Genomic DNA, 23,368 nt, shown 5'->3' with positions numbered 1-23,368 from the left:
CTATTTTGGGTCTTCAGAGCTGGGCTCCAGAGCTTATCTAATATAATATTATAGCACAGGGGTGTCCAAACTTTTTTTGTTGGGGGCCAGAAGGAGAAATATATTTGAAGTCACGGGCCACAGACTCTGTAATAAAACAAATAATGAAATATACCACTGTTAATAGTACATTTTCCTGATTACTTTCATTTACACACCATTTTACTTGACTTACTATCTTTATCTTTGACAATGACAAACTAAGATTTTTCAAATTGATGTTTCATTTCATGAGGTCTCTTAATATTAAACTCCTTATTTACGGCAACTTTTAGACTCTTTGGCCCGTTTTTCTGCACTAGAAATGCGCACTCTCTCCGCTTTTAGACTCTTTGGCCCGTTTTTCTGCGCTAGAAATGCGCACTCTCTCTGCTTTTAGACTCTTTGGCCTGTTTTTCTGCACTAGAAATGCGCACTCTCTCCGCTTTTAGACTCTTTGGCCCGTTTTTCTGCGCTAGAAATGCGCACTCTCTCTGCTTTTAGACTCTTTGGCCTGTTTTTCTGCACTAGAAATGCGCACTCTCTCCGCTTTTAGACTCTTTGGCCCGTTTTTCTGCGCTAGAAATGCGCACTCTCTCCGCTTTTAGACTCTTTGGCCCGTTTCTGACACCTAGCGTTCAAACTTTGAATCTCACATTATAAAAACCTGCTTAACAGCGGGCCAACTTTCATTCTATTTCTAAAATACCTCGCAGGCCGCTCCAAAAAAGGAAACGGGCCGCAAATGGTAGTTTGGACACCCTTGTTATAGCACATTTGAACAGTGCCTTAACGTTTTTCAGACAGCTGATCTTAAACATGCATCGTCATTCATTGTTTTTTTATCTCTTATTTTATTTTCTACATTGTAGATTGATATGAACAGACATGTAAACAATTAAGGGACATATTGGGAATTACGTACTAATTAAACAGTAAAAAAAAAAAAAAAAAAAAAAAAAAAAATAGTTTATCCTCCACATTAATCCCCTGATCTAAACCAAACCTGATGAACTGACATGGTGATTTGAGCAGCACCTCCAGAAAAGCCTTCAAGATGCTGAGAAAACATGTAAGTATGGGTGAAGCTACACATCATACTGGAACCAGCCAGCAGGATAGCTAGGGCAACCTGTGGTGTCTTTATGTAGTGATGAAATACAGATAATTCAGCTCATTAGCTACTCATCATTTCCTTCTGGAGTTAAAGCAAATGTATTTTTTATTTACTTATTTATTTTTGCCACTAGCTGCCCATTTATAAAAAGACAGCACTAAAAATATATGGTCTGTTCTACATTCTACTAAAATGTTGGAGATCTCCCAAATTGCGTAAAAAGGAAATGGAGCTTTAATAAGACCATAAAACTAGACTTTTATTGGATCAGCTCTTCATTTTAATTCAATAATAGATTAGATTCCTCTCACATTTCCAGCGAAACAGCAAACTAATAAAGATCTAATTGGTTTCACAGTGATTTTCAGCTCAATTCTTCCAACGGTGCCAATTATTCTGGAGAGTGTAGTAAATATGGAGGTGCGCGTATAATATAATAATATTTCATTCAGACGTCAAGAACCTACAAAACGTGCTCTAAGGACGTTTCTGGGGCCTCTCTGCCATGGCAACGCTGGTATAACATCTCCCCCTGGACATCATATGAGAATGGTTCTCTTTGTACCTTCAGATGGATTACATCATTCACTCCAGTTCCAGCTTTTCGCTGTTGGGCCTGAATAAAGGGCTTGCATGCAGCCTGGCCCATAAACAGCAGTAAATGGAGCCTGGCTCAATTATGCCCTGGTTATTGTCCGCTGCCTGAGAGATGCACGGATGAGCACTTCCCGGCCTCGTCTTTGTCTTCTCAGTGCAGAAATCAATTCACTGGAGAACATCCATTGCCTGTGGCCTGCCAGCTTTATATAGTATAAATGTCCAAGTGCCTTTCCTATAGAAAATCTGGAATCCACTGAAGGAAATTCTGAATATAATTAGTATAAATGATATATAAATCACTAATATCAGTTAACTGACTTCCAGCAATCACTTCACTCATGAGCATAGTCAATTTGGAAATACAGATGCCTGGATGGATAAATCCTTCCATAAACATACATCTATCACAAACTTCCCAAGTCTCCCAGAAGTCGCGGGAGTCTACCGCATATATAAATAAAGAATCCCTTATGCCAGATAAGTCAGATAAAATCTCAAGTCAGAATCTAGAACGAGCCACAACCTCGCACACAAGGGACACGTTTTTTCTCCAATTACGAGTGTGAAAGAGAAGGAGAGGGAGGAAAATGGCACTTCCCTTGTGTGCATATTTATGAAGTGCATGCAAAACAGAGAGGGTTCTGATTGGCCTGTTTTTAGTGTGGGCGGTGGGCAGTGTTTTGTTCCTCCCTCCTGGACGGGATGCGTTCTGTAAGAGAAGGAGCATTATGGCGCCTATTAAAACTTATTTCACCTCAGACTACTCTAAAGTATATCCATGTCTGGTAAAAGTAAAAAAACAATAAAAGTCCTGCCCACTGTAAAGTTTGTAAAAGAGATTTAGCATTGCACATGGTGGACTTAATGGTTGCAAAAGGCATGTTGAGGTGAGCTAATGTGATACCAGGGGTACCTGGTATTTTTCTCATTTTCCACTACCACAGCTCCACCCCAAAGTGTAGCATGTGAGGTCAGAGCTCTTAATGGATTCTTTCATTGGTCGACAGTCTGTGAAACTTTGTACAGTATCTCCTCATAAGACCAGAGTGATTCTTTAGCCAATAAGAGGTCTGCAAGATTTAACTATGTTGTTCAAGCCCCTACTTGGCTTGCTAGGAACCGCAAGCGAGCAAATACTAAAAACGTACCAATTTACAGATAGCAGGTACCAAATTGGTTCAAAAAAAATGTTACATATTACATATATGATTGATGGCAGACAGTGGTTCAGTCTGTGTTGTGCTCAAACCCCGCCCACTAGAAAATTATGTTGTACTCTGCCATTAGATCACACTGTTCTGATTGAATAAAAAGTGAACTGCTAGAAAAGTAAACAGCTAGATTTCACAGGTTAACATGCTTCGAGACAGACAGACGCCAATTAACAAAATAAAAAAAAAAAATAATAAGTGCGTGACTTAGACAGAAAACAATAATTGATAAAAAAAAATAATAAATAAATAAAATAAAATAATAATAATAATAATAATAATAATAATAATAATAATAATAATAATAATAATAATAATAATAATAATAATAATAAAAATAGTTGTGGGATTTCTGGGTCAATGCCGTTATCAGATATTACACATATATATATATACATACATATATATATATATATATATATATATATATATATGTATGTATATATATATATATATATATATATATATATATATATATATATATATATACATATATATATATATATATATATATATGTATATGTATATATATATATATATATGTATATATATATGTATATGTATATATATATATATATATACATATACATATATATATATATATATATATATATATATATATACATATATATATATATATATATATATATATATATATCTGCTGATGCTAATTACATGTATATTTAGAATTAACAGAGAAACTAGACACCCCAGCATAATTTCAGAAACAAATATATCATTTATTTGCTGTATATTTTAGCTTTTAACCAACTGTATACACAAACAATAAAAAGAAAAGTTTCTCCTAAGAAATTTGTTTAAAATTGTTGTTTTTAAAATTTTTGTTTTCACCTTTTTAAAAATATTTTTTAGCTAACAGTTTAGCCAATTGTAATATCGTGGTAATCTTTGTTTGGTCCTTTTCCAGCCTACAATAAATACACGAGCAAGTACAGACTTGAAATATTGGCCAAATGTAGGCGTTAGTCCAATGCTGATAATTCTTGAAAAGCAATTATTGACCGTTATTAATAAAATCCAGATATCATTGTGCATCCCTAATTAAAACATTGGGTCTTCAACAGTCAAAATTAGCAGTCAATGTAAATACAGGAAAATCACCAAATGAAACATTATTCATGGTACATTTTACCCCATATTAGTAAAGTATTGTGAAGGCCAAGTTGGAAATGTGAAGGGTGAATCTGAATAATTGCTAAAAAAAAACTAAAGTAATATTTAATTTGGAGAAGTAAACTTTGCAAAATGTTTCTATGTACTGAACCTACCAGCAACATCTCAGCTAAACAGCACCCTACACACTTAAGTCCCAAGTTTCCAAACTATGTTGAGTCACAACATGCAGTATATACAAGGCACTTCCTTATCTCTGACAGCTGTCAACACAGTGGCCTTTTCAGACAGCGGCAAATTCATCACTCTTGCTTTGAAAAGGTTAAAATATGCTTTAAACTTCTTGTCTAATCAAAGCAGGGCTTCTACACCACCCATAGGGGCATATTTAGACCCCTGGGGTAGGGTCAGCTAGAGACGTGATGGAATTTTCCATTCAGATACCACCTCCAATGGCAGTTTGCTGCTGAAAAGTCTGCCGACATAAGCAAATAATTCTGCCAGCTTGGCTAGTCCTAGCCCACCACAATAGGAGCACTAAATCACAGTGTAATCAGCACTGCAAACAGAGGGGCTTTGCCATACTGCATGCAGCTATGAGCACAGGGCAGGCAGGCCAACTACCATCCAGTAAATGAAGAAAAAATAAATAAAAAAAACACAACAGGTCCAATTCCCTGAAGAGTTTAGAACAGAACCCAGACTACCGTATTTTTTGCACTATAAGGCATACTTAAAATTCTCAAATTTTCCCTTAAAAAAACATCAGTGAGAGTTATAATCCAGTGCGCCTTATGTATGAAATTTACCAGTCAGGATTCACGGCGCAGTAAAGCTACTCAGTTTCAGTTTAGTTCTCCAGCACCGAGGCTGGAGCAGTATTGGCATTAGCTGCTAACAGCGCTAAGCATTATATCTTTCACCTGCATAGTCCGTGTGTTTACCTTTTTAAAACAAGCTATGTGGGACAAACCGCTAGCTAATATCGCCCTGGCTTACTGGAACACTCAGGCTTTCTCAGTGTAGTAATGTCAGGCAGCAGTTAGCAGCTAATTGAGCTAGCGCAAGCAGTTAGATGCTAATGCTGCTGCACCTAGCCTTAGTTGAAATCTGGAAACCTAAGCTTACTATTACTAAATCTAAGTGCTTTACTCACCCAAATAAAGAGTTTTCAGGAGAGAAATCTGTGCACTTGTTTGGAAATTTAATGTTTATTAAAGAATTACAGTTTTGTTTATTTAGCTTAGTTTTACTTTAGTGACCCATGCATGACTTGTACTGCAATTATCTTCAATAAACAACTTCTCCTGAACCACAGCTCACGGTACAACTTCACAAACACGGGCAACACTTGCTGCTTTCCTATTCAAACAAGCTGAGAGGAATCTGGTCCAAATATAGAGTGAAGGCAGCCCTGAACACAACAGGAAATGGTCCTACCTCCCTTCCCTACCCTACCCTACCCTTCCCTTCCTCCACCCACATAACAGTGTGTAAAGAGCTGTAGGAGTCCACATACCACACACACACACACACACACACACACACACCCACCCTCAAACACTCAAACACCTACCAATCGATCAATACTTCCCTATAGGTATTCAAGTACGTTACTTAAGAAACTTCAGGGGTTAAAACTGTGGAGGAAGGCAATTAAATGCTTTGAGGAACCTTAAAGAAAAGGTTTGTAACAAGGTAATATAATTTTATTTAAATATTTTTATTTTAATCAGGGCTGCAACAATTAGTCAATATAATCGACTATAAAATAAAATGTGAACGCATCATTGTCGAGCATCACCAATAGGAAATGCAACAAACACTGCACCAATAAAATAGCAATCTGCCAAAGTCAGAGCACACCTGGCTCTTAAAGGGAATGGCAAAAGACGCGCTGATTGGTTTATTTTTTTACATTACGCCCAAAACACACCCATGATTAATTAAAATAATTCGAACATGCCTTTCATGCATTTTAAGCAATGCAAGGTGTACTTTTCCCACTGTTACGATAGCAAAGACAAAAAACCAAAACTCAAACCTCTTCCCAGCAGATAAACAACTCAAGAAGCTTTCATCTTCACCAGAAAGGAGATAATGAAGTTCTGCTTTCGCTTCAGATCTGAGAAAACCACAGGTGTTTCTGTCCTCCATCTGCCGAGAGGAGATGAGTCAGTGCTGTGGGTCTGAAAGGATGTGGAGCTGATCATCAAGCTCTTACTGAGAAAAGCCTCCAGAAAAGAAAAAGATTAACATCTGGTCAAATCAAGACGCTGTTGTTTAGATCAATGAATAGACAACCCCAGACCTCAACGTCATTGAATGTGTGGGATGGTGAATAGAAAAAAAAAAAAGTTAAATACAGATACATGTACATTCACAACCTTCTGTCTAAACTCACCATTCAGTCTTCGTTTTTCACATTCTCTGAAAGCCTATAGATACAGATGGAATGAACTTGCCTCTTTAATCTCTTTTTATTTTTTATTTTTTTAAATACAATATCACAACCTTCACCACTGCTGCCACGTTTATGAAAAAAGTCAGAAACTTTTGCTTAACAATTAAGGGTGGGCAATATTATTTCGTATACAATATATTGTGTCACAGAAATATCATGATATTAAAAATCCATATTGTGATAATAGGGCTGTTCTGTCTTAAAAGTAGTCTATTGTTTACTGTGAAGTTTTAAATGTATTTATTGTATAATTGTTTTAGTTAGCAGTTTATATCATCGCTGTCCTATGAAAAACACTTATCTCCATTTTTGTTCATTTTTAGTTTACTACATAATTGGAACAGACAAACTGTCCCTCACACTGTGTCAACATTTCTTAATGTATAAACCAATAGAAACTCTTCAAAATGACCTGAAATAAACTCTTTTTACATTGACTTCCACTGAAAGTTTACAAGGATTTTTTCTGTTTTGCAGATAAGTGTTTTTCATTGGACAGCGACGATATGCATGCACTAAATATTCTGCAATATTTTTTGCTGCATTATATTATTTTATGTGTTATTATTTATTTTGCCACATTACGATTATACTGTTATACCATTATACTATATTCCTGAAATTAATTAACTAATTTAGTTTTCCTATATCGCCAAGTATATCGTTATCACAAAAATACCCTGAAATATTGTGATATTATTATAGAGCCATATCGCCCACCCCTACTAACAATCATGTAAACATAAAGCATGTATTAAAGCTGTGGATGCCATTTCTCTTGCTTGTCTTTTTACATGGAAAATTCTAGACAGAAGTTACCAGTCATGATCATGACCACCCACTGTGCCGTCCACTGTAGGGGGTAATGCCTCGTATGATGTATTCCCAGGTACACATGTGACACCATCTAAGCTTGAGGAATTTTAAATACGCACACAACTTCAAAAATGGAATGGCCCATCTATATGGCATCCACCATCAGACAGCTCATCTCCCAGATTCTCTACACCTTGCTTTGAGCACTATTATGAGGCAGTGTTTAACCTCATACACAAGATAACACCTTACAACTTACACTGGTGTGAGTTTTCTCAAGCTGTGCTCTGAGGGGCACTTTACATATTTAACGTAATAACATATTGCATACTGGCAATCGGTGTAATCGGTATCGGTATAATGTTTCTGGACAATAAAAAAATAATAATAATACCTAGTTTATCTACTTTCTAAACCCTGGTAGGCCTGTCAAGATAATTAAATAACAGAGTTTTCATACAAAATATTAGCATGACCTTGGCATTTTCTGATTAGGGGTGTATGAAAATATTGATAATATAACACATCACATGATTTAATTTTGCAATACTTTATCCATTTTCAAAAAACTGATTTTATTAATAGATTGGTATCAGAAGTGGTTTATTTAGTGTTTGCCCATTCGCTTTTTTTTTTTTAAATAATCGCAAAGTATCTCAATATTTTGATATATTAAATCATAATATGTACCACTGTATCATAATATGCATCTTATCACCAAATTTTTGCCAATATACAGCCCGATTAAGATTAACTGATTAAGATATCATCAATTGTATTCTCTGGGTGGAGAAACATATAGAACAAATATAGCTTTTTTTGTGACAGGACTAATTCCAAGTATCTTGAAAAAAAAAAAAAAAGTAAAAACAACAATCATACATGTAAATCATATATGTTTCACCAGAGAGCTTTTCTAGAAACATATCCGCCTCAGGGGACAGGCTCACAGGGGGCGGAGACGCCACGGCACAGGAGTGGAACTAGAGCATAAGGCAGGGGTGTGCGTGTGTGTGTGTGTGTGTGTGTGTGTGTGTGTGTGTGTTTGGAATGCTCCTGGAAGTTATCAGTATCTGCTTTAGTGGCTCAGAAACAGTCCTGTTGTCCTGTCCCAGACCTGTTGCTTTAGTGTGTGTGTATGTCTATGTCTATGTATATCTATAGTTTTTTTACACAGTATAGTTTCAACAAGGCTTGCTTTTCAAAACGAATTTATTTTTAAATATTTCTCAAATGTTCTACTCCACAAATAAATAGACACAAGTTTAATGTCACATTACATTGTGTTATTATTGAAGCCACAGAAGGCATTACAGTTTTTAAGTAGCTGTTTATGATTTAATCACAATTTCCTCGGGTCTCCAGTCAACAAATTCATTCAGTTCAGTGTGCATTAATATTATCATTCAAGCTACAGTATTATTATATTCTATAAGGACAATAGTTACTGCTCTTTATGTTTATTTTAATCTCGTATCCAGAGTTTTGGAGGAGTTTTATCTCTTGTGCTGAATAAATGATTCCTTACTGATTCTGGGCTCATCTGGGCGACAAAAGGAACTTCATTCTGAGTTGTGGATCGATTGAGTAATTCCACTCCTCTTTTTTGCTCTGAGTGAATAATTGCGAAAGCTTTGGTCATTTGCTGTTGTTTTTCTATTTTACTGTGTGTGTGTGTGTGTGTGTGTGTGTGTGTGTGTGTTGCCACACTGTCTCATACTGAGTACAGGTATTTGTATCCAAATTTTTACCTTTATCCAATTAAATTGGCCTAATTCCATTCCGTTTGATGGAATGTGCTAGTGTATCTCAAAAAATTAGATTATCATTGAAAAGTTACTTTATTTCAGTAATTCAGCTCAAAATGTGAAACTTATATTGTATATTATATAGATGTATCACACATAGAGTGATCTTTATTTTAAGCGTTTTTTTTTTTTATATTTTTATTATTGTTGATGATTATGGTTAACAGCCAAAGGAAACCCCAAAAATCAGCGACTCAAAATATTTTGAATATCATATAAGACCAATTGGTACTTTTGACAGTGTGGGCAGTGTGCCAAGTCCTGCTGGAAAATGAAATCCGCATTTTCATAATAGTTGAAATAGCATGATTTTTTGGAGGAAAACAAAACTGCACTGACTTTAGACTTGATAATAAAACACAGTGGATCAACACCAGCAAAACTGAATATTGCTGATATGATAAGATCCAAACCATGGAATAAACGTAACCGTTACTATAGGGCATAGGGAAATAGGGAAATAGGAGTAAGTCCCCATACTCTGACAAGGTATAATTGGTGTGTGTTTGTCTGTGTGTGTGTGTATGTAGTGGGCTTCTGTGCGAGGGGGCAGGGTATCCCAGAGGGCTTCCCATGCAGGAGAGCAGTTTTAGAGACAGATACATGGCCGTTAATAAGCTGAGGGGAAATGAGGATGGTAAGCCGAGGGAGAGGAACTGAAGCTCCATATGTGCTCTGAGCTCTCAGGCTTCTTCCCAGCTGTCAGAACGGACACTGAAGACTGAGGAAGATGCTCAGCTGAAGCAGAACCACAGTCGTTAAATTCTGCAATCAGCCCAAATCATTTAGTACTACCACACACTCTCACTCTACCAGTACTCACACACACACACAGAGCGTTTGATCATGTGGGCGCAGCAGCAGCACAGTGTGAAGGAAGGCCTCTGGTAGTTGCTGGATGGTGGAGAGTTGATGATCTGCCTCTCCCACTGACTGCCTTTGTTCCAGCTCAGAGACCAGAACACACCTGAACAGATGGAGCTTCAACAAAGAAGTCATAATAACGTGTGTGAAACAGCTACAGCAGTGCAGTTTCTAAACAATGGAGAGAGAGCTGTCTGCTCTACCCAACCCTCCCCAGCTGGGAAGCTCACCCAGGTTGCCAGATTGACACTCAGTGGCAAGTAATGACAAGTCATACCCTGTGAGCTTTTTTTTGTTTGCACGTTATATTCAAACTAATATGGAGTTTATATATCTTATAGCTTTCCCAGATCTAGTAATTGTGTGCTTTTTGCCCAGCATGCTTTACATTTATAACCAGGCATTAATAACTTTAAAAGTGCATGAGAAGCTTATTAAAACCCAATATTATATTTACAACCCATTGCGTAGCCTAATCTAAGGGCACGGACCTCATTGGGCGGCGCCCAGGGATTAGGCTATGCTATTACAAGTAAACAGCATTTTTAATAAGCTTCTTGTGCACTTTTAAAAAGTGATTAATTCCTAGTTTTAAATGTTAGGGCTCTCCGCATTCTACCAATTAGGGTTTTAGCTACTTTGAGCCTGGATATCGGTGTAAAAAGCAATTTATCTGCAGGGGCAATTGGATGCCCTGAAGCAGCCGTTGTAAAGAGTGCTGGGCAAAAAGCACAAAATTACTGGATCTCAGAAAGCTGCAGGGGAGCGGAGGTGGGCTCTTCAACAAAGGTTAGTACTCTTTATTATGTTTGTCTACACAAAAAGTCAATTTTATACCGGAGTTCCCCTTTAAAAATGCACCTTGGGTTGAGTTAGCCACAGCTAAATTTATTATTCCATAAAAAGCCAACTGCTCGGAAAATACACACTCTGAAGTTGTAGTTGGAGTTACTACTCAATTTAGAGCGGATCTTCTGGTTTTTGGTGTAAATTTCTGTTGTGTTAGCATGTTTATAGCATTAAAATGACCTAACCACAAGCTATGGTTAGCGAACCCTACTGAAGCTCAGTGATTACCTATTTAGGAGGAAGAATAAGCAGCTCTCACATACTTCCCATGGCTACAGAACAGTGCTGTTGTGTTCTATACCTGGCAACCAGGGGTTAGAAAATGGGACTGGGGGATTGTTGGTGTGCAGAGACTAAAACCCACACAGATTACTGTGAAGTACCTATTTCTTTACTCAATAACTAATATATTTTTCCCTAAAAGATACAGAAAAAAGATTTAGAAAATTGTATTATGGTCATTATAGTATAAAAGCCTACAAAATATACATAAAGAATGTAGTACATTTGTACAATTGTAGTACAATTGTATTACTATTGTATTGTAGTACAATACAATAGTACAATTGGCATGTGCCAATGACCACGACTGGACTTTAAATTAACCACTGGACTGGAATTGTTTGAAGGGGCAAATTAAACCTCTTTTTACACACATTAGAATAGATCTATAGGATAAACAAAACATCTCACCAGCTCTATTCTTTCCAGTTTCAGTTCCTTTCAGAATGAGCCGTTTAAGGGCTCTGACACGTTTATGCAAATAAGCTGTTGTCAGGGTGTCATTGTGGTTCTTTGAAGGTTTCTTTATTAGGACATCACCATAAGGGAGCCGTCCAAACAGCTTACGGAAGTAAATGATTACAAACATCAAACTCTTTCCACTAACTTACAGAAAATGAACTTTTTGGTGTGAGTTTAGCATATCATCTCCCCTTTACAATATATCAATACATTTTAAAATTTTAAAACAAAGGAGAAACTATGAAAAACATTCTGGTGCAGTCAGCAAGCTAACAACAGCGAGCTTATCATCAGGTGCCAGGCTGGCTAACATGGCTCCTTGAACAGTAAACAGTAAAACCCTAATCATAAATATAAGGACGCCAGATAATTATATCCTCACTACTGTATACAGCCACAGAGCTAGAGTTAGCATATTAGATACACAGCTGCCGGGGTGAGCTAAACACTGCAGGCCTAGACAAACAAAGGCACAGAGGGTAAACAATAAATAGCGGAGGTCTCTGAAGGTTTACACACTCTTACTCAGCATGCAGAGACATGCACACTGCCCGCACGCCGCCAGCACGCTGCCCCAGAGCCCAACACACTGCAAGAGCTGCAAGGCCACCCCTGTTTTAACCTAGCCAGCCGATAACTTCTACACCACGACTAAAAGAGAAGAGGATATGAAATATGACTGTTAGCAGAGTTTTCACGAGGTTGCAGTAACCTTAGGAAAGAAGTGCAGCACCATGCTGTTCCTGCAGGATAATGAACAGGATGGAGCATCATTATTCCACAGTTCCACAGCTCTGTAGATCAGCGGTTGGGGCTTTGTGAAAGATATGGTATTAAAGAGGAGATGAGCAAGATCACTGGTAGAAATATATATGGGAAATATAAATGTATACTCAGAATGGCATCTGTTTACAGCTTAAGTCCTATTAAGAAGTCCTAGTATTGGCCTGGCCAGTTAGCATGCTGGCTACTCTAGAATGATAACAATTGAGCATTACTTAACTTTCTTTATCACTTTATTTTTTCAGGAAAAGAAGAAACAGAGATTACAAGCAGGGTTGGGAGTTACTAACGCAGTTACTTTTTTCAGTAACGAGTAATCTAACTAATTACTTTGACAGTAACTATAACGGCATTACCATTTCCGACACTCCGTTACTGCACGTTACTTTAGCCGCTCTTGTGAACTTTTTTTTTTTTTTTTTAAGTTCGCACATACAGACAAAGGCGCAAGTGTGCGTGTGATTCACAAGGGACGGAAGGATGGATTGATGGTGAGATGATCCCTCTAACCCTATAAAAAGGGTTAGTGGCAGTTGTTGGTTTGGGAAGTTGTTTGCTTTTTTGATTTTTCCGTTTTTTTTTCAGTATTACAAGTCTTAGTAATTTTCTCTGGTCATGTGGAGTTTTTCCATTTCCAGTTTTGAAATTTGTTAGATTATATTTTTGTCAACATTTTGAGTTTATTTTCGTTTGTTATTTTTCTAATAATAATAGTAATTAAATATATATATTTTTTTGTTATTTTCTTTTACGGGGCGAATAACAAGAGTAACTAGTTACTTTTATAGTGGAGTAACTCAGTTAGTAACTCAGTTACTTTTTTGGAGAAGTAACTAGTAACTATAATTAATTACTTTTTCAAAGTAACGTGTCCAACACTGGTTATAAGCATCTCCTCCATGTTCAGAAGCACACTGCTAAAAATAGGAAAAAGAAACAGTAGGAACCAAAAGTTGGTGGGGGATTCAAACCCCTATTGTCTATAATTGGTCCAAAGAAATTGTTTTGCCAATCAGTTCAGAACACCACTTCACAACGTCATAGTTAATTTACAAAAAGTGGAACAAAACGAATGGTCGCTTGTTGCTCTGTTGCCTGCTAGCGTGAATGCAGCTCCTCTGATATGGAGATCTGTGCAAGCGCAGTAGCCAAAGCAAGCTGAAATCAGGTTCTTGTGTGCATTACTAAGCCAAAAACTCTACAAACTATTCACATACATTATTTTTTTTTTCAAAAAGGACTTAAAATATGAATTTGAAAGGTTAAGGTTTGCTTCGTATGACGTGAAAAACATAAAACCCAAAAAAAGACCCAATCAGCTTGCTGTTTACTCTGTGAATATAAGAAATGTAACATTAAATTCATGCTAGAAGGTGATAAGTTACTCATGCCACCCTAGGGTTGTTTCCTGTTGGTGTGTTTGTGGCCATTTACATTGAGCTGTGCAGCCCTGTATTGGCATGGCCAGTTAGCATGCTGGCTAATCTACATTTCTACAGCAAGATACATATTGAGCATTCCTTTACTTTCTTCTAAACTTGTGTTGCTTTCCGCTTATTGCCTACCAATCACAACCTTGCAAAATTTGCAAAGAACTACAAATTAGGTTCATGTCCTAATAGAGTGTCCTATTCTTTTGTGGGTGTGCATTTGCACATCTGTATAAGCAATAGATGCCCCTTAAAGCAGGGGTGTCCAAACTTTTTTTGTTGGGGGCCAGAAGGAGAAATATATTTGAAGTCACGGGCCACAGACTCTGTAATAAAACAAATAATGAAATATACCACTTTAAATAATACTTTTTTCCTGATTATTTCATTTACACACCATTTTACTTGACTTACTATCTTTATCTTTGACAGTGTTGTGTAAACTAAGATTTTTCAAACTGATGTTTAATTTCATGATGTCTCTTAATATTAAACTCCTTAATTATGGCAACTTTTAGACTCTTTGCCCTGTTTTTCTGCGCTAGAAATGCGCACTCTCTCCGCTTTTAGACTCTTTGGCCCGTTTTTCTGCGCTAGAAATGCGCACCCTCTCTGCTTTTAGACAGGAAACGGGCCGCAAATGGCCCGCGGGCCGTAGTTTGGACACCCCTGCCTTAAAGTAACTGAATCATGCATTCATTGGTTAAATTCTAAGTTCTACCTGGTGCTTTCTGCAGGAATCACTGCTAATCACAGTGTGGGGACGTATTATTGACCTGTCTTATGATACCACGCCTGCTGAGCAGATCAATTACACTGTTTACTGGGAACCCAAGATCATACAGGTTCCAGGCCTCACGCTCCTGCTGCACTGCCCAACAGCTGGCCACCAGATACGCTTACAGTAAACACCACCAAAAGTCAATGTTCAGTATTGTTTTCTCAACAAATAATTCATACTAGTTAAACACACAGGTACACAAATACACAAAGCCAGACTGGGTCCATTTCACAATGAGTTCAGTAGAATAAAAGACCCACATCATATGTTCCATCTAAAAATCATAAACCACAGCTATAAATACACATCTCACATACAGCCAGACACCACTTTAAAACCACAGCTTTCATTAGAAGCTCTAGCACCCAATTACTCATGATTTTATACAGAATTTTACACTTCTGTGTATTTAACAGTTTACAATAGTTTAAAACAGTGTACATAAAACTGATGTGATTGATTATCCATTGATTATAGAAGCCTAAGATTAGTTAGAGTAATTTTATTGGTCCATTTTGTTGGGTTATTACCAACAAAGTGCAGTTGGAACCAAAAGTTGGGACCTCAAACCCTTTTTGTCTACGATTGGACCAAAGAATCTGTTTGGCCAATCAGTTTAGAATATCACTTTACCATGCCATTAGTAAAAATATAAGGGGCTATGGGAAAGAGACCGTGAAATAAATATAAGTGATGATAATTGAGAAAAGATATGGTCTAGGATTTTCCCAGACCACTCTGGACTTTCTTTCAAACGTAAACTGAAAAAAGGTACATATTGACATTGTTTTTGGTCATGTGGAAAGATGTCATTCTTTTGGAAAGGGATACATCAAGAACTAGAGAAAATGCTTGGCTAGCTGCCCTTTTCTTTTAATTTTTATACAGATTGTGTGCTTAGTTATAAAACAATGCATTTATTTTTATTTTAGTTTCTTTATCTAAGAAATGCATTTTACTTTTATGGTCTACACCTCAAGTTGCATTTGTTGCATTTTCTGGCTAACACAAATTGCAAGAGTACTTTATCTGGAGCAATTGACATATAGCTTGCACAAGAAAACGCATGTATTCTGGCAGATATGGCAATTGCTGAGGTCATACCTTGAAGAGTTGTCTTAAACTGATACTTGATTGTTCATTTACATTCCTTTTTTCTCTGTTTTACATGTGTACCATGTTTTTTTTTTATTGTAAAACTGACTATAAGTGCAAATACAATATAACATCTCAGCTTGATTTCTTACCTGGCACTGTATCGATTGCCGATTGTTGCTAATTTGTGGCTACAAACCATATCGTTGCATGAAAAAAAAAAAAAAAAAAAAAAAATGGTCGCTTGTCGCCCACTAGTGTGAATGCAGGTTGAGTGTGCTAGTGTGGAGATCTGTGCAAGCGCAGTAGCCAAAGCAAGCTCCAAATCAGGTTTCTGTCATTCTTTCATATAAAACACCAATAAAAAACATTTATGTTTTTGGGAGTAGCATTAAGTTCAAATTGTATGATTTTTTTTTTTTTTTTTAAGGCACTGGTATGCTATGGTATGCTTTATCTTCTGTATACATGAAACTCTGTATATAAACGTGTTAAATCACATCAAAGTCAAATTTCTATCACATTTCTGCCCAGCTGAGTCCTTCAGCAGCTCCACCACCAGCATAAGCGCTGGGATAAAGAGCACCCTCGCAGGAAGGAAGGCATGCTGGCACGGTTAGGTAACAGGTTGTGGAAAACTTTCCATCAGGCCTTGAGAAAGAGAGCCGTGTGAGGAAGAGCAGGCCAGCTGGACGACAGGTTACCCAGCTGATGGCCAGCAGCAGGAAACACATAATCAAAACCCGCATGCCAGCTTCCTACTGGGAACGGTGGAGGGATTTTAGCAGCTCAGCGGGGGCCTGGCAACCCATGGAACGTTGCCTCGTTAGAAAGCTGCTGCCTTCAATGTAAAAATACGACAAACAGATTTATATCATTGCATTTGGGGAAGTTCGTTAAACCTGGGGAAGCTCAGTGTGGGATATGAATTACTAGACCTAATCTATTAAAGATGCCAAGTGGTCCAGTGGACTAAAGCGCTGCGACTAAGATCAGGAGATCGCTGGTTCGAATCCTAGTTATGCAGCTAGCCATCAGCTGCTGGAGCCTCGAGAGAGCACAACTGACCTTGCTCTCTCTGGGTGGGTACAGTAGATGGCTCTCTTTCCCCTCACTCATCACTCCTAGGGTGATGTCCATCAGCACAAGGCTGCGTCTGTGAGCTGATGTATCAGAACAGAGTCGCTGTGCTTTCGTCCGAGCGCACTGTGCTGTGATGCTACTCGGGAATGCTGCATCAGCAGCAGTTGAAAAAGAGGCGGAGGCCGACTTCATATGTGTTGAAGGGTATCAATTTGTTACACATGAATGTTTCTATGGTGCACAGAACATTACCATGCTAATAGCTACCTAAGCTAATGCTAACCAGCTGCTTTCTCCTGATTCACAGCAGTTATAGCAGTATAAAAAAGTTTGGGCACCAGATAATTTTCAAGATTTTGTGGTCAGATCAGCAATTTCAGTTAAATATATAATATAGCAGATAAACACAGTGATATTTGAGAAGTGATCAATATTTAGATCTGGTTGATTAGAAGTTGTCCACTGTGGATCACAGAACAGGGCTTAGATCTGAGCACAGCTTTTGTTTTATTCTGAGCTTTTAGTGAGTGTTTGATTTGTTTTTCTCACTCATCCTCGAATCTCATTTGAACCGAATAAAGATGATACAAACATCAAAGTTAATAACCTGCACTAATTGCCATGTTTTCCTGCAGTAGCTTCCTGCTCCTCCAGCTCTCATTAAAGTCAATTAAAAACAGACATGATCATGAGGTTTGGATTAATTTCTTATGAATACAGAGTGAATTAGAATGTGCCATCAGGGCAGAAGATGCAAGAATGCTTATTAACACGAACAAGCTAAACATTTTGTTTGAGAAACACTGCTAAAATGCGGAAATTGCGGGGCTTGGTCCAGTGGTCTTAAGCGTTGCCACTATGATCAGGAGATCGCCGGTTCGAATCCTGTTTATGTAGCTTGCCATTGGCCACCGGAGCCCTGAGAGAGCACAATTGTCCTTGATTGTCCCTTGCCCCCAATCACTCCTAGGGTGATGTTGATCAGCACATGGCATCTGTGAGCTGATGTATCAGAACAGAGCACGCTGTGATGCTACTCGGCAATGCGGTATAATTTTTAAATAAAACAAAAATTAAATTAAATTAAATTAAACACAGAACTTATATTGTATGTGGTATTCCAATTAAAACTCACTGAGGTTCTTCAACTCTTAGCCAAGATTAAACAACGACTGCTGCTGCTAAACCAGCCCTGCACCTGCTCTGCAGCTTCACACTGAACCTCACCTGGTGTGATAGATTAAGGAGTACAGCAGCTGAGGGGATGAGCAGGTGTGTTACAGCAGGGAATAAGCTAATGTGTGCCCAGGAGTGAGATTTATATACACACCCGAGAGTAGATTCTTAAATAGTCCCTGGTTTTGCTGCTGCTCTCCGAATGCCCCAGGTGATGCAACTCATTGGGTGATGCTGACCTCCTCACAGACTTTTGGGCGCTTTTGGGCACTTTAAGGTGCTTTTGGGCATTGCTTGATTGACAGCAAAATGACAGCCACCACACTATGGGGTTAGTTTTTGGCACAGTTTTACCACATTACAAGAGAAGCAATTAATACAAAACAGTTACTTTTAAATTTCTTTTTTTTTTGTTCAATTAAAATGTGTAAATAAATAGATATTTCTATGCTTTTAGTTTTTTTGCATTACTTACTTTTTATAGTAAGTTACAACTAATACTTCAGTCTGTTACAACTCAACTTAACTCTCCTTCATAGGCCCCGCCCTACAAATTAATTCACATAGCAGGTACAACTGAAACAGCTAAATAAACCATGTCTTAAAGTGTGAAAAATAGGTACAAGAAAATGGTGTATAATGGTCCATAAACAAATATGGACATCCTCACAGTTCATAATCTCTTTTAGAACACTGAACACACTTTCTACTTTTACAAGACATTTCATTCTTCCATATACTTGAGTATCAGGATTATATCTGAATAAGGCCCAATGGAAGTAGAGATTGAGGGTATACCATAAAAAACCATTGACTAATCTGATAAATAACCAACTAACAAAATAATCAAGTTTAAATTTGGAGCCCTAAATACAAACTACTCCCATTACAAAAAAAAAATAAAAATCACAGTAATAATTGGTTTGCAACAAGTAAATTTGCATATCCCGTCCCACACAGCAGATTAGATTAGATTTTTTAATCTAAGTACCCAGAGATGCATTTGACCACCATGTGTTAATGCATGTGGTTAATACTAAATCAGGATCACCCAATCCAGATACTAGTTACATGAAGTGACCAGGTGCCAACAGGGTCACTGTGTTTGCAGTATAATTCATCAGTCGTCCATTAAAGCTGTCCAACTCGAAAGAACACCCCCGTCTCAGAGGGTCCAAGTCTGCCTTATTTAAAGATCAGCACTGTCCAGCATGCAGGACTACACACAGACCAGACTGAAGGTCAGGGGTCAGCAATTAGGTTTGGCCGTGGGCCAGATATTTCTCAAGCCATTACGGGTCGGGCCACAAAAAAAAAACTGATTTGAAAAATTAAGTGTAACAGACTAGTAGCTCTCCAGCCCAGAGGGTTGTTGAACCCAGATTCAGAACAGTTGAATTCAAAGCAGATAAACAAGAAGAAAAATAAATAAATAAAAAGAATAAATAAGCACACCACCGCTGCCCTGGCTGGTGAATTGGGACACAACCAGGAAAAAAAAACGACCTTATAAGGAGATAGGGAGACCAAGAATGGGTGGAAAAACGAGAACGGACGGAAACTAAAGTCACGCCGAGCACGACAGAGAGAAAAGGAAGGTATGTAAACAAAAGCTCACCAGAGAAGAATTTCATTTTTTATTTTATTTTTTCATTATCATTCCATATAGATCAAACAACCTCACAGGCCAGATGTTTAATGCTTGCGGGTCATATCTATTGCCGACCACTGCTCTAGGTTGTGCCGAGAGGTGCTTGGCCCTCAGGTTGACTCTTGGGCTCTTAGCAGGGCCTTTGAACACTGTGCATTTACATCTCAATGCAACTCTTTGAACACAACAGAGCCTGTTCTCCTGTTCTCAGGATAATTCCCCTATCTTGTCGACTCTTCTTCCTCTGTTGAATCTGCTGCATAAACGCTACAGTCCTGTGCTCTAACCTAACAGATGCTCAATTAGCCTTTTCTGTGTATAAACCCCACGAGCGCTCCGAGCTAAAGCACATCCTTGACTTTAATAAATGTTTAAAGCTAATCCAGGTCATGCTTGTGTCTGCCAGTTTCCCACCACCCCTCGCTTGTGATGCTGCCAGATCCATCTACGCTAACCAAGCTGTTAACCTAGCATTTTCAGCTACTGTGCAGAAACACTGGCTATTAACTTGGTTGTGACTGTAATTTCTTAGTAAAGGTGGTCGTTGATCAATTTAATCACATTTTAAATCACATTGATATTCCACTACAGTTGGCTGTGTGATTAAACAAACATAAGAACACATTAAAAAAAAAAAACACACATATATTTATATAGTCATTTGGGGTGGTCGATATGGCCCTAAAATAATATCACGATATTTCATGGTATTTTTTTTTTTGCGATACCGATACTGATATAAGAAAAACACTGAATTAACCAGCTAATTACAACTAGATTAGTTAAAACATCTAGCTAACATCAGCTGGAGTCGTGAACATCTAACTTATTAAGGACATTTTTGTAAACCTCATTAACATATTACAGTACTGCTATACCATAAACTCAATGTTTCTTCTGTATACACTCTAAGGCTACGTTCACATTACAAGCCTAACAATGCTTTAATCTGATTTTTTGCTTAGATCAGATTTGTCCATCTTGACCGTTCACATTCACAAATGTAAGTGAGCTGTATCTGTGTGTAATGTGAACGAATGTGTCCCTGAATCGCCTCACATGCTGCACATTGATACCTGTATAAACATTGTCTCCTGCTTTACCAACAACAAAAAAATCTCATATTAGAGAGACGAGAGACTCGTAGCTTTATAAAGGGAAATGGATGAGTTAGCAGATCATATGTGGAGCATCTTTTGCTGGAGTGGAGAGTAAACAGCTGCTCTGAAGTTCATGCTCAGATTGAGGAGGTGTAAAAAAAAAAAAAAAGGCCAGGCGGTTTGCTTTTGCTGTTTTTGCAGCTATAGCTGCACAGCTGCACCAAGAGATGCAGTGTGAGTACAAGAGAGAAGCACGTAGCGCTAATGCTAATGTGTAAAAGAAAAAAGACGCATGAATTCTGATTTGACCTTTCACATTCATGTAGCATGTCCATGGATTGAATATGTATCCGATTTAGGACCACATATGAAAGTGATTCAAATCTGATTAGAAAAAAATAAATTGGATTTGGCACGTTCACACACCCATGAAAAAATCAGATCTGAGCAACATTGAGCAAAAAAATCTGATTTGAGTGGTAATGTGAACATGCGTAAAACGCAAAAAGATGCATAAATTCCTATTTGACTGTTCACATTCATGTCGCACTGCTATGGATCGGATAAGTATCTGATTTATGACCACATATGAAAGTGATTCAAATCTAATTTGAGAAAAAAAAAATCGCATTTGGCACTTTCACACAGCCATGAAAAAAACAGATCTGAGCCACATTGAGCAAAAAAAATCAGATTTGAGTCTGGAAATGTGAACATGCGTAAAATGCAAAAAGACTTGCATGAATTCCTTTTTGACTGTTCACATTCATGTCTCATTTCCATAGATCAAATGTGTATCAGTTCAGCCTGGTAATGTGAACAAAGCCCATTTGTAGCCTATAGCCTAATCATTGATTAGGGATTTCAGCTTTAAAATGATGGCTTGTTTTTCTGTTGTTGTTTTTTTTAGCAACAACCCTGTCAAAGTTGATCCACTATTATAAACATATTTCACTCCAAAGGTTATTTTTAATTCACTAAAAGATCGTCATCATTATTATAACACCATGAAGTTTTGGACTGAACCCCAAGGTCAGAAACTGACAAGCTGAAAAGCTGGAGCAGGTCATCTAAAGCGTGAGCATTCAACAGCCCTCCGCTGTTTACTGAGACTCAGTAACATTATTGCGTAAGACTCCGTGTGGACGACCCTTAGCCCAATAGACTGCGCTCTGGTTTGTCTGGCGGGTGAAAGGAAATCAGGACACTCAGAACACAGGCATTATGTTACATGAACAGCCAGTTTCATGAGCGCTGAAAAGCTCAACACTCTGCTTTCGCTCAGTTTGTCCAAAATATTTGTTGGAACTCATCACCCCCGAAATTACAACTACTGAGTTACGTAACTGACCCCGACCCTGATGACCTGCAACAAAATCCTGTGGTTCTGCGCCAAAACGCTGGATTTGAAGCTGCGGGTCAGAAAACAAGGCAGTATGTATTTAACACATTATAATATTTTGCATTTTTGTGGTAAAAAAATAAAATAAATGATATTTTCTGAAATATCTAAAAATGTTTTGTAAAAATCACAGGTCAGTTATTAGCCACTGCTGTAATGTTGTGGATGGATGGGACATTCCATTTCTAAACTGATGTAAACATCGGGGTGCCATATCGTATCGTACGCAATAATATTGCCAAAATTTTTTGAATTGTGAACGATATTATACCCTGAAATATCGTACCATATCACCCACCCCTAATTATAATATCTGGATACTATTTATTTATTTTTATTTTACTGTTTTTAGCAAAAGAAAAAAAAATGACACTGTTCTCATTTCCCATTATATATCTACTAGAGCCAGATTATACCTGTGCAGTATTACTTATTTTACTTTAATCCGGGTTATATGGAGATATTTGGAGTGCATTATTATTAGTATCATTACAATCTGGATTATTGACTTCTGTTACAAATCTGATAAAATTCTTGTATTTTTCAATATCTCAGTTAGTGGTGTACCATATCATATTGTATGCAGTGATACAATTTAATTTTCATTTTGTTGCAGTAGTGTATTCTTGGGAAAAAAAAAAAAAACGTAATTTAGTTTTGTCATATTGCCAAGAGTATCGTTATCGCCAAAATACCATGAAATATTGTGCTATTATTTTAGGGCCATACTAAGTTCACACTAGACCTCAAGCAGTTTGGACTGTGCGTCTCTCCACTCTTCCTCCAGACTCTGATCCCTTGATTTACAAATGAAATGTAAAATATACTGATGGTCAGTGATGGTTTGGAGAGACATGTCTGTCATCTGCTGGTGTTGATCCACTGTGTTTTATTATCAAGTCTAAAGTCAGTGCAGTTTTGTTTTCCCACAAAATCTTACAGCACTTCATGCTGAACCTCTGCTGACAACTTTTATAGAGATGCAGATTTCATTTTCCAGCAGGAATTGGCACACTGCCCACACTGCCAAAAGTACCAATTGGTCTTATATAATATTTTAACAAATCATAGAAATAAACCCAATATTACAACAACAACATCACGATTATCAATTATTACTGAATGTCAACCTATTGTAAAATAAGTCAACAATGCAATAATTTTTTTACTTCAAGTCCAAGCAGACTGTAATCACGGTGCATGTTGTGTTGCTGTGAAATGTGAGATATTCTAAGTATTTTG

General features: G+C 37.5%; 1 protein-coding gene across 2 annotated transcripts in view; it reads right to left on the bottom strand.

The window, feature by feature from the left end:
- The window catches only part of carhsp1 (calcium regulated heat stable protein 1), a 42,571-nt gene that overhangs the window by 14,887 nt on the left and 4,316 nt on the right, over positions 1-23,368 (bottom strand). Inside the window, exon 1 of one of the 2 annotated variants that reach the window (XM_022675874.2) lies at positions 6,125-6,144. The exons of the other annotated variant lie outside the window; for it this stretch is intronic. The gene's annotated coding sequence lies outside the window, so the exon portion shown is untranslated. Of the gene's footprint in view, positions 1-6,124; positions 6,145-23,368 lie in introns of those variants that run through there. 2 annotated transcript variants of the gene reach the window in all.

Source organism: Astyanax mexicanus, chromosome 19, assembly GCF_023375975.1.
Source record: "Astyanax mexicanus isolate ESR-SI-001 chromosome 19, AstMex3_surface, whole genome shotgun sequence".
NCBI lineage: Eukaryota > Metazoa > Chordata > Actinopteri > Characiformes > Acestrorhamphidae > Astyanax > Astyanax mexicanus.
The sequence above is the reverse complement of the archived record's forward strand: the minus strand, read 5'-3'. Positions and strand labels throughout refer to the sequence as shown.